Below are 8,088 nucleotides of genomic sequence, written 5' to 3'. Positions count from 1 at the left end.
TCAGGAAGTTCTGTTCATACTTGCAGCATGTACCCATGGGGTGGTCTTGTTAGAACAATGTCACAGGTCTGAAGGATGACATTTGGTTTTGCAGTGACCTTTCATATGACTTGAGATGCCTCCGCTTTACAGCTCTGAGGTTATCAGAGTTATAGGCTGTGGCGAGCTTGTCATACAGAAGAATACATTCAAGCAAATTAAACCAGGTGTTGGTGGAGAGCGTGGGGGTGGCTGAAAGGGGGCGACTAATCCTAGAATAGGTTAAAAAAGCAAAACACCCAAAGTAGAAATATTAAAAATAGAGAAACCTCCAGTACCAGATGGTCAGAATTATGAACAAGCCTGGGGACAAAATTAAATAAATCCTCATGGAAATATTTTGTCATCCGTTGGAAGCCTGGACGGGCACCCAGAGCTGCTGAAAGGCTTCCTGTACCCCCTCTTTCATCTAGAAGCTACAGTGCTGAGAGCCTGCTGGAGTCTGACCTACTTTCCAGGAAACTTCTTATGGTTAGGAAGAAAAGAGGGAAAAAATGATATCGAGGCAGTAGGATGCAGAGATAAAAGCACTGGACTTGCTGTTAAGAAAAATATTTTTAGCAGTCGTAACTGTCAATATTCACGGGATGACAAGTAGCAATTATTGAGTGCTAAATGTGCCATGTGCGTTATTTTGTGTAACGATTACAGAACTCAGGTGTGTGGCCTGCTGCCATCCTTCTCTCCAGAGGCACCAGCAGAGGTTCTGATACTTCACAACTCCCAGACACTGGAGACAGCACTTGCACCTGGTCCCCATCCTGCTCCATGTTATATGCCTTACTCCATGTGCCTTTCTGACTCATCTCAAGTGACCTTTGGAAAGTCTCCTTCAGCTCCATCTTTTTTTCTTTCTTACTTTCAAGTGAATCAACTAGACTTGCCCCACCTGTTAATAAGCAACAGCCTAGTTATTGGTTTAATTTCATCTCTTTCTCTCAGAGTCTAGCTGCCAGGAGGATGGGATCTTGGTTGGAATTCTTGTGTTCTAGCACCTAGCGCAGGGTGTGTCTGGCAGACAGCAGATGCTCAGTAAACATTCTTTCACTGAAAGAGAGTGCACCGTAACACATTTCTTTCTTTGACTGTAAATCTTAATATTCAACAACATAAAAGTCAGCCGAGCCTCATGGCAACTCTGTCCCATTTGGGGAGAGACTTGTTCTACTGTCCAACATCGACACCAATTTTTGCAATTTCTACTACAGTCATTGGAACTGATGTTGTAGTTTGAAGTCTCTGCACACATTGAGAAGTATTGGCATAGTTAACCACTTCAAAAGCAGCTCGTCCAGACTCACCTTTGAGTTGGGAGGGACACCAAAGTTTACCTAACTAGTGGATTAGAGTTTAAAGCCCCTCCTCTCTATTTTTTCCCTCACAGCTGACTTTACCTTCTGAGGCCCACCAAGGGGTGGCTTCTTGGTCATACACTCCCACTAATATTTTAATAACTCTTCCTTCTATTGGTGCTTGCTCTCCTGCCCCTTTGGAAAAAGTTGGGATGAATAGCCTTATAAAGGGAAGTCTGGTAACAAAGCAGAAGGTGACCCGGCCATGGATGAAGTTGAGGAAAAAGATGTAATGGCTGTCTTTATTAAAGCTTTGTGATGTCTCTTCTAGATGGCTGGGGAATGGCTTTGCCTACGCCTGTCTCAGCAATGACCTTGTTGATGGCTTCTCTGAGACTATATTGTAAAGCCGCTGCTGTTGATGACTTCAGCCTGTTTTCAGATGTGCTCTGAATTAGTGTAGTTAAGGTACTAAATCCTTTTTATACACATCAAAGCCTTTTTACACATATGGTCTTCTTCCCTCCTTTTTCCTTAATTTTTTCTGTCTGGACATGAGATGCTGCATGTTCATTGCTCTCTGTAGTCATTGTGAAAAAAGTGATTTCTAGAATCTTGTCTAGTGATGATATTCTGAGATTTGCCTCCTTACATATGCACTTCATTTATTTATTTGGTTGGTTTTTTATTTGTTTTTGTTTTGTTTTGAGATAGGGTCTCTCTATGTAACCCTGGCTGGCCTGCAACTCACAATGTAGACAAAGCTGACCTGGAACTCACAGAGATCCTTCTACTTCTGCCTCCTGACTGGGATTAAAAGTGTGGGTCATTATGCCTGATACATCTGAACTCTTAGAGGGCCATTGGGGTTAGAGTGGGCACAAAGAAGTCTGGAAGATAAGTTTGACCTGGGAACAGAAATGTATTTCAGTCCTTTCCTTTTGTTTTTAATGTTCTAGATGAATGATGAAACATGGTGTTTGCTTTTATTCTAATCTTGAGCACCTGGCCTTGATTTTTTTTTCAGGTTTTATGTTTAATTTCTAGTACAAATCTCAGATGATTTATGTATTAGTTACTGTTCTTTTTTTTTTTCATTTTTCTTTATTAAGAAATTTTCTACTCACTCCACATACCACCCACAGATCCCCCTCCTCCCTCCTCCCACCTCCCAGCCCTCTCTCCCAAGCCACCCCACATCCCCACAATTAGTTACTTTTCTTATTGATATAACCACATATCTGATGAGAAGTAACTTAGAAGAAAAAGAGTCTTTTTATCTTATAGTCCATCATGACAAGAAAAGTATGGGCCTTCAGCTTTGGGTAGCTGGGACATCCTTGGTGAGGAAGCAGAGAACAAAGAATGTTTGTTATCAGCCAACTTTCTCCTTTTTCCGCAACTTAGGACCCCAGCCCAGGAAATGGTGTCACCTACATTTAGGATAGGTATTCCCATGACAATTAACCTAACATAGGAAAAATCCCTCACAGACATGCTCAGGATTTATCTCAAAGTTGATTCTAGATCTTACAAACTGACAGTTGCAGTTTGGGAAAGACTTTGCAGAAACATTGTGTAGAAGTGATTCATTTCCTTCATTTGATTTTCTTCAGTGTGGCAAACTCATTTCTGAAATTTGCCAAGAAATGGATCAAAAATAGCCTTGCTTCAATATCTTCCAGAGACAGATGGTCACTTTCTTTATGATCCCAAACATCTTCCCATTATCCTATGAAGGGATGGGACTTGTTTTTTCACTCACTGTGGTAGTTTGAAAGAAAATGGCTCCTAAAGGGTATAGCACTATTAGGAGGTGTGGCCTTGTTGGAGTAGGTGTGGTCTTATTGGAGGAAGTGTGTCACTCTGGAGGCAGGCTTTGAGGTCTCATATATGCTCAAGCCATGTCCAGTAAGACAGGCACAGTAAGACAGACCACTTCCTGTTGCCTGTGAGTCAAGATGTAGAACTCTCAGCTCCTTCTCTAGCACCATGGCTGCTTGCATGCTACCTTGCTCCCCACCATGATGATAATGAACTGAACCTCTGAACTATAAGTGAGCTATCCCCATTAAGAGTTTTCCTGATAAGAGTTGCCATGGTCACAGTGTCTCTTCATAGCAATAGAAATTCTAACTAAGACCAAAGGACCATGTGTGGCTCAAAGATTTGCATGAAGTGGAGCAGGAGGGGAGAACTCATAATGACAAGTGACAGAGCTAAATTTTCAACTCATTTACATTTTGTGGATGTCAAGTTCTCAAGTCTAGTGTTCTTGTCCTTGCTTGGAACTGTCACTTTTGCTGCCAAGAGTGTAATAAAGGAGATGTGGTGGTTCTTAGCACTCTATGTCCCTAGTGTTTGCTTTTGTTGCCAGAATACTGCTTTCTTTTGCATCTGTCATGTCTAGATGCCTTTCTCCAGAACTGTCTTGATCCACTTAATGAGAGGGTGTGTTAATGATGATCTTCTGTATTAAGAATTTGGGTGGAAAGTGACAGCCTCCTGAGTTTCTTGGTAAGGCTCTGCTTCCCTAAGAACACCACTGCTTGGTGATGATAAGTGGTATGTGCACACTACAGCTTTGTTAGCCGTTCACCCGATGATGGACAGCTGTGTTGCTCTTGATTTGGAGCTATTGTGAATAAAGCTGTGCTGAACATTTGCGTACATATTTTGGGTGAGCATAAGCTTCCATTTTCTTGGATACAAATGCCTGTCATGAACTCCTCCAAACTTTCTATGGAGTCAGTTGGCCTAGTTTGTGGTCTCTCCAGTAGCTGATGTGTTTTCCTACAGCCTTGCCAGCATTTGATATTGCCACTGCCTTTACATTTCAGTCATTTGCAGGTGTACTTTTGCTACTGTATGTGGTTTTAATTTGTATTCCCTCTAGAGACTGATGTTTAAGCATCCTTTTGTGTACTTATTTGCTACCTGTAAATTTTCTCTGATTATATATCCATTTATGTCCTTTGCCAATTGACTTTTTAAATATCATCATTTCTAAAGAATTTGTTCAAGGTTTTGTTTAGTTTTTCTATTAGATTTTCATTATTTGTGTTTGGATTTGCAAATTCTTCATATGTTACTGGTTTCTGCTCCTTTTCAGAACTATTTTTGTATAGGCATATCTATATATGTGTCTCATAGACATATATTTACATAGAGGAAATACACATCTTCAGTCTTTTATGTGATATACTCTCTCATTCCTTTGATAGTGTCTTGTGACAAATGGAACATCTTAATTTTAATGAAGTCTATGTTATCAGAATTTTATTTTATGAGTTATGTTTTTTGGATCCTGTCATGGCAATCTGTGATTACTTGAAGGTCATGGAAATGCTTCCTTGTATTTTTCCTAAAATCTTACCACTTTCCTCTATGCTTGAGGACTATGTGTGAAATTCTGCTATTGCTTTCTTCTGTAGTTAGAGGAATTTGCCACAGAGCCATTTGGGTGTGAGCTTTTCTTTTTGGCTGGATTTTAAATAAGCAGTCATTTATTCTAAATAGATGAAAAACTGTTAAGACTTTTCTTTTTCAATTTCCCTTTTAGTTTTAGTAGTTTCTAAGTTTGAGGAACTTTTCTTTTGAGTAAATTGTATCTTTTTTGCATAAAGGTTATATAAGTTGCTTTCAATCAGACATTATTATTGTGCGTGTGTGCGTGCGTGAGTGTGTGTGTGTGTGTGTGTGTGTGTGTGTGTGTGTGTAGCACATGTGTGTCCCTGTTTGTGTCTGTGTGTATGTCTGGGGGTGCTCATGTGCCTGTACACCTGTGTATATGGAGGCCAGAGGTCTATGTAGAATATCTTCCATTCTTGCTCTCCACCTCATCTTTTGAGGTAGAGTCCCTCACTCAACTCAGGTGCTCATTGTTTGGCTAGACTGGCTAGCCAGCCAGCTCTGTGATCTCTCTCTCTCTGCCTTCATCCAGTGCTCAGGTTACAGCAGTTTTTATGTGGGTATCAGGGATCTGGACTCAGAACTTCAGGCTCACACAGCAAGGGCTTTACCGATTGAGCCACCACCTCAGCCTTTACTTTCATATAATTTTTATTTCTAAAATATTTGAAATTGTGTGTGTCTGCTTTCATTTCTATTTGTGGTTCTTTATCTTCTTCTTTTTTAGAACTGATCAGTTTTATGAGAAAACATTGTTGTTTTAACCATCATCTAATTTCTAGCATATCAGTTTACTTTATTATTTACTCCTTTTAAACTTTTTATTCTTTAAGAATTTCATATGTGTATCCAATGAACTATGATCATATCCACCTCTATTTTCTCTTTCCAACTCCCCCCAGATCTTCCCCACAAATCCACCTCCCAACTTCATCCTCTTTTGTTCTTTTTTAATAGCCTACTAAGTCCATTAAATGCTACCTGTATGTGCTTGAGAGTAGGGCCATCCAGTTGAGCATTGGCAGCCTATTAGTGACCACACCCTCAAAATTATCCACCACCACCCAGCATCTCTCCATTGCCAGCAGCAGTTAAAAGTAGGACCTCTTTCTTGAGTTGCCCCGCCATCCATGCTGGAGTTTTGACTGGGTATGGCTATGTTGTTTAGAGTGGCTTCATGTCCCACTCCTCCTGCCCCAGCCTTCTGTGTAGCTAGAATTACAACTGTGTGTGACAATGTCTCATATTATTAATTACTTTCTACTTCTTATATATTGTGTTGTCTCATTTTTTTAGCTTAATCAAATAAAAGATTAAATGATTATGTACATTTATTTTGTAATATGAGCATATAAAACTGATAATTTCACTCAAGACTTTGGTTTAGCTAAGATTTGTAGCTGACGTTTTCTCTGGTTCTGCCCAGCCCCAGGGATACCCACAGCCACTTATAAAATAATCACTCACAGGCTTATACTAATTAAAACTGCTCTGCCATTTGATCAGGCCTACCACTGACTATCTCTTACTTTTAAACTTAGCCCATTTCTGTTAATCTATATGACGCCATGTTTTCCATGGCTTTACCTGTGTGCCATTACATGCTGCTCCCCGGATGGTGGGCTGGCGTCTCCTGACTCAGCCTTCCACTTCCCAGAATTCTCCTCTCTACTTGTCCCACCTATACTTCCTGCCTGGCTGCTAGTCAGTCCGCATTTTATTTATCAACCAATCAGAGCAACACATATTCACAGCATAGAGAAAGACAGTCCCCCATCACTTCCCCTTTTCTGTCTAAACAAAAAGAAGGTTTTAACTATCACCTATTAAAATTACATATAACAAAACAATGATCAAGCAAGAATTACAGTTATAATACCTAGTCTATTTGTATTTGGAAAAATTAAAGAAAATATTCTATCTATCCTATATTTATGAGTCTAAAGTTTTATATCTAATTTATCTTTTTTCATAACTAAGGAAAATTTTAACTATCTAGTCTTCAACTACATCAAAGACCTCAGAATGACCTAATATTACCTAAGTAAGAGCATTTATTTATTTATTTTTCAAGACAGGGTTTCTCTGTGTAGCTTTGCGCCTTTCCTGGGACTCACTTGGTAGCCCAGGCTGGCCTTGAACTCACAGAGATCCACCTGGCTCTGCCTCCTGAGTGTTGGGATTAAAGGCGTGTGCCACCACTGCCCAGGTCAAGTTACTATTTCAAGAATAACTGTTTCAGCTACTATTCCACTGCACATCAGAAGCCATCAGTCCATTGACTGTCTACAAAGATTGTGTATAGTGTGTGTGTGTGTGTGTGTGTGTGTGTGTGTATTGTATGTATGTGTATGAACCTGTTCAAATGCATGTGGAGGCCAAAAGATGACATTCAATGTCTTCCTCTATCAGTCTCTGCTTCTTTGCCTGGAGAATTCTTGAATTGAGAAGAAATTGGCCAGAGAGTTCTTGGGACCCAATTATCATTCTCTCCCCATCATTTCCCCAGTGCCAAGGTTACAGGTGCATGCAGCCATCCCTGGCATTTTGCTCAGATTCTGGGGATTTCAACTCAGGCCTCACACTCTTACCCACTGAGTCATCTCCCCACATCCAGAATTTATCTTATATTCAGTTCCAAATGCTTTCTGTTTTCTTCTCCTGTTTTTTTCTTCCTTCCTTCCCTCCTTCCCTCCTTCCTTCCTTCCTTCCTTCCCTCCTTCCTTCCTTTCTTCCTTCCTTCTTTCTTTCACCCTCTTCTTTTTTCTTTTTTTCTTTTTCTTTGAGGCAGGGTCTCATGTAGTTCAGGTTGACTTTGAATTCACTGTATAGGTGGGAATGACCTTCCACTCCTGATCCTTCTGCCTTTATACCTTGTGGTTCAAATCCAGGACTTGGTACATATAGAGCAGCAAGCAATCTGCCCAGGTATATTCCCAGCACAAACTGATTCCTTTAATCATAATTTATATGTAAGTATATTGTTCAGCTTTCATGAAATTAAATTTCTTCTGGTTTTGTTTGTATTATTGTCTCTAGTTTAATTCCATATGGGCAGACAGAATATTCTGATGATTTAAGTATTTTTTTATATCAAGGCTTTCTCAATGGCAAATAATAATCTTTGAATAAAACTAAAACACTGGAAATTTAAATATGTTTTATGAATGTGTAGAGATGCAATAAAGATATCCACCACGGGACATGAAGCCATGATGAACTTTGATTCAGGATGACAGTTACTTTTTGAGGTAAAAGACAATATAAGTAAGAAATTAATTCATTACCATATAGTTAGAAGTATATTATCATGACATTCTTAACCTCCATCTTAAGTTGTGGATCT

This window comes from Onychomys torridus, chromosome 7 (assembly GCF_903995425.1).
Source record: "Onychomys torridus chromosome 7, mOncTor1.1, whole genome shotgun sequence".
Classification (NCBI taxonomy): Eukaryota; Metazoa; Chordata; class Mammalia; order Rodentia; family Cricetidae; genus Onychomys; species Onychomys torridus.
The sequence above is the reverse complement of the archived record's forward strand: the minus strand, read 5'-3'. Positions refer to the sequence as shown.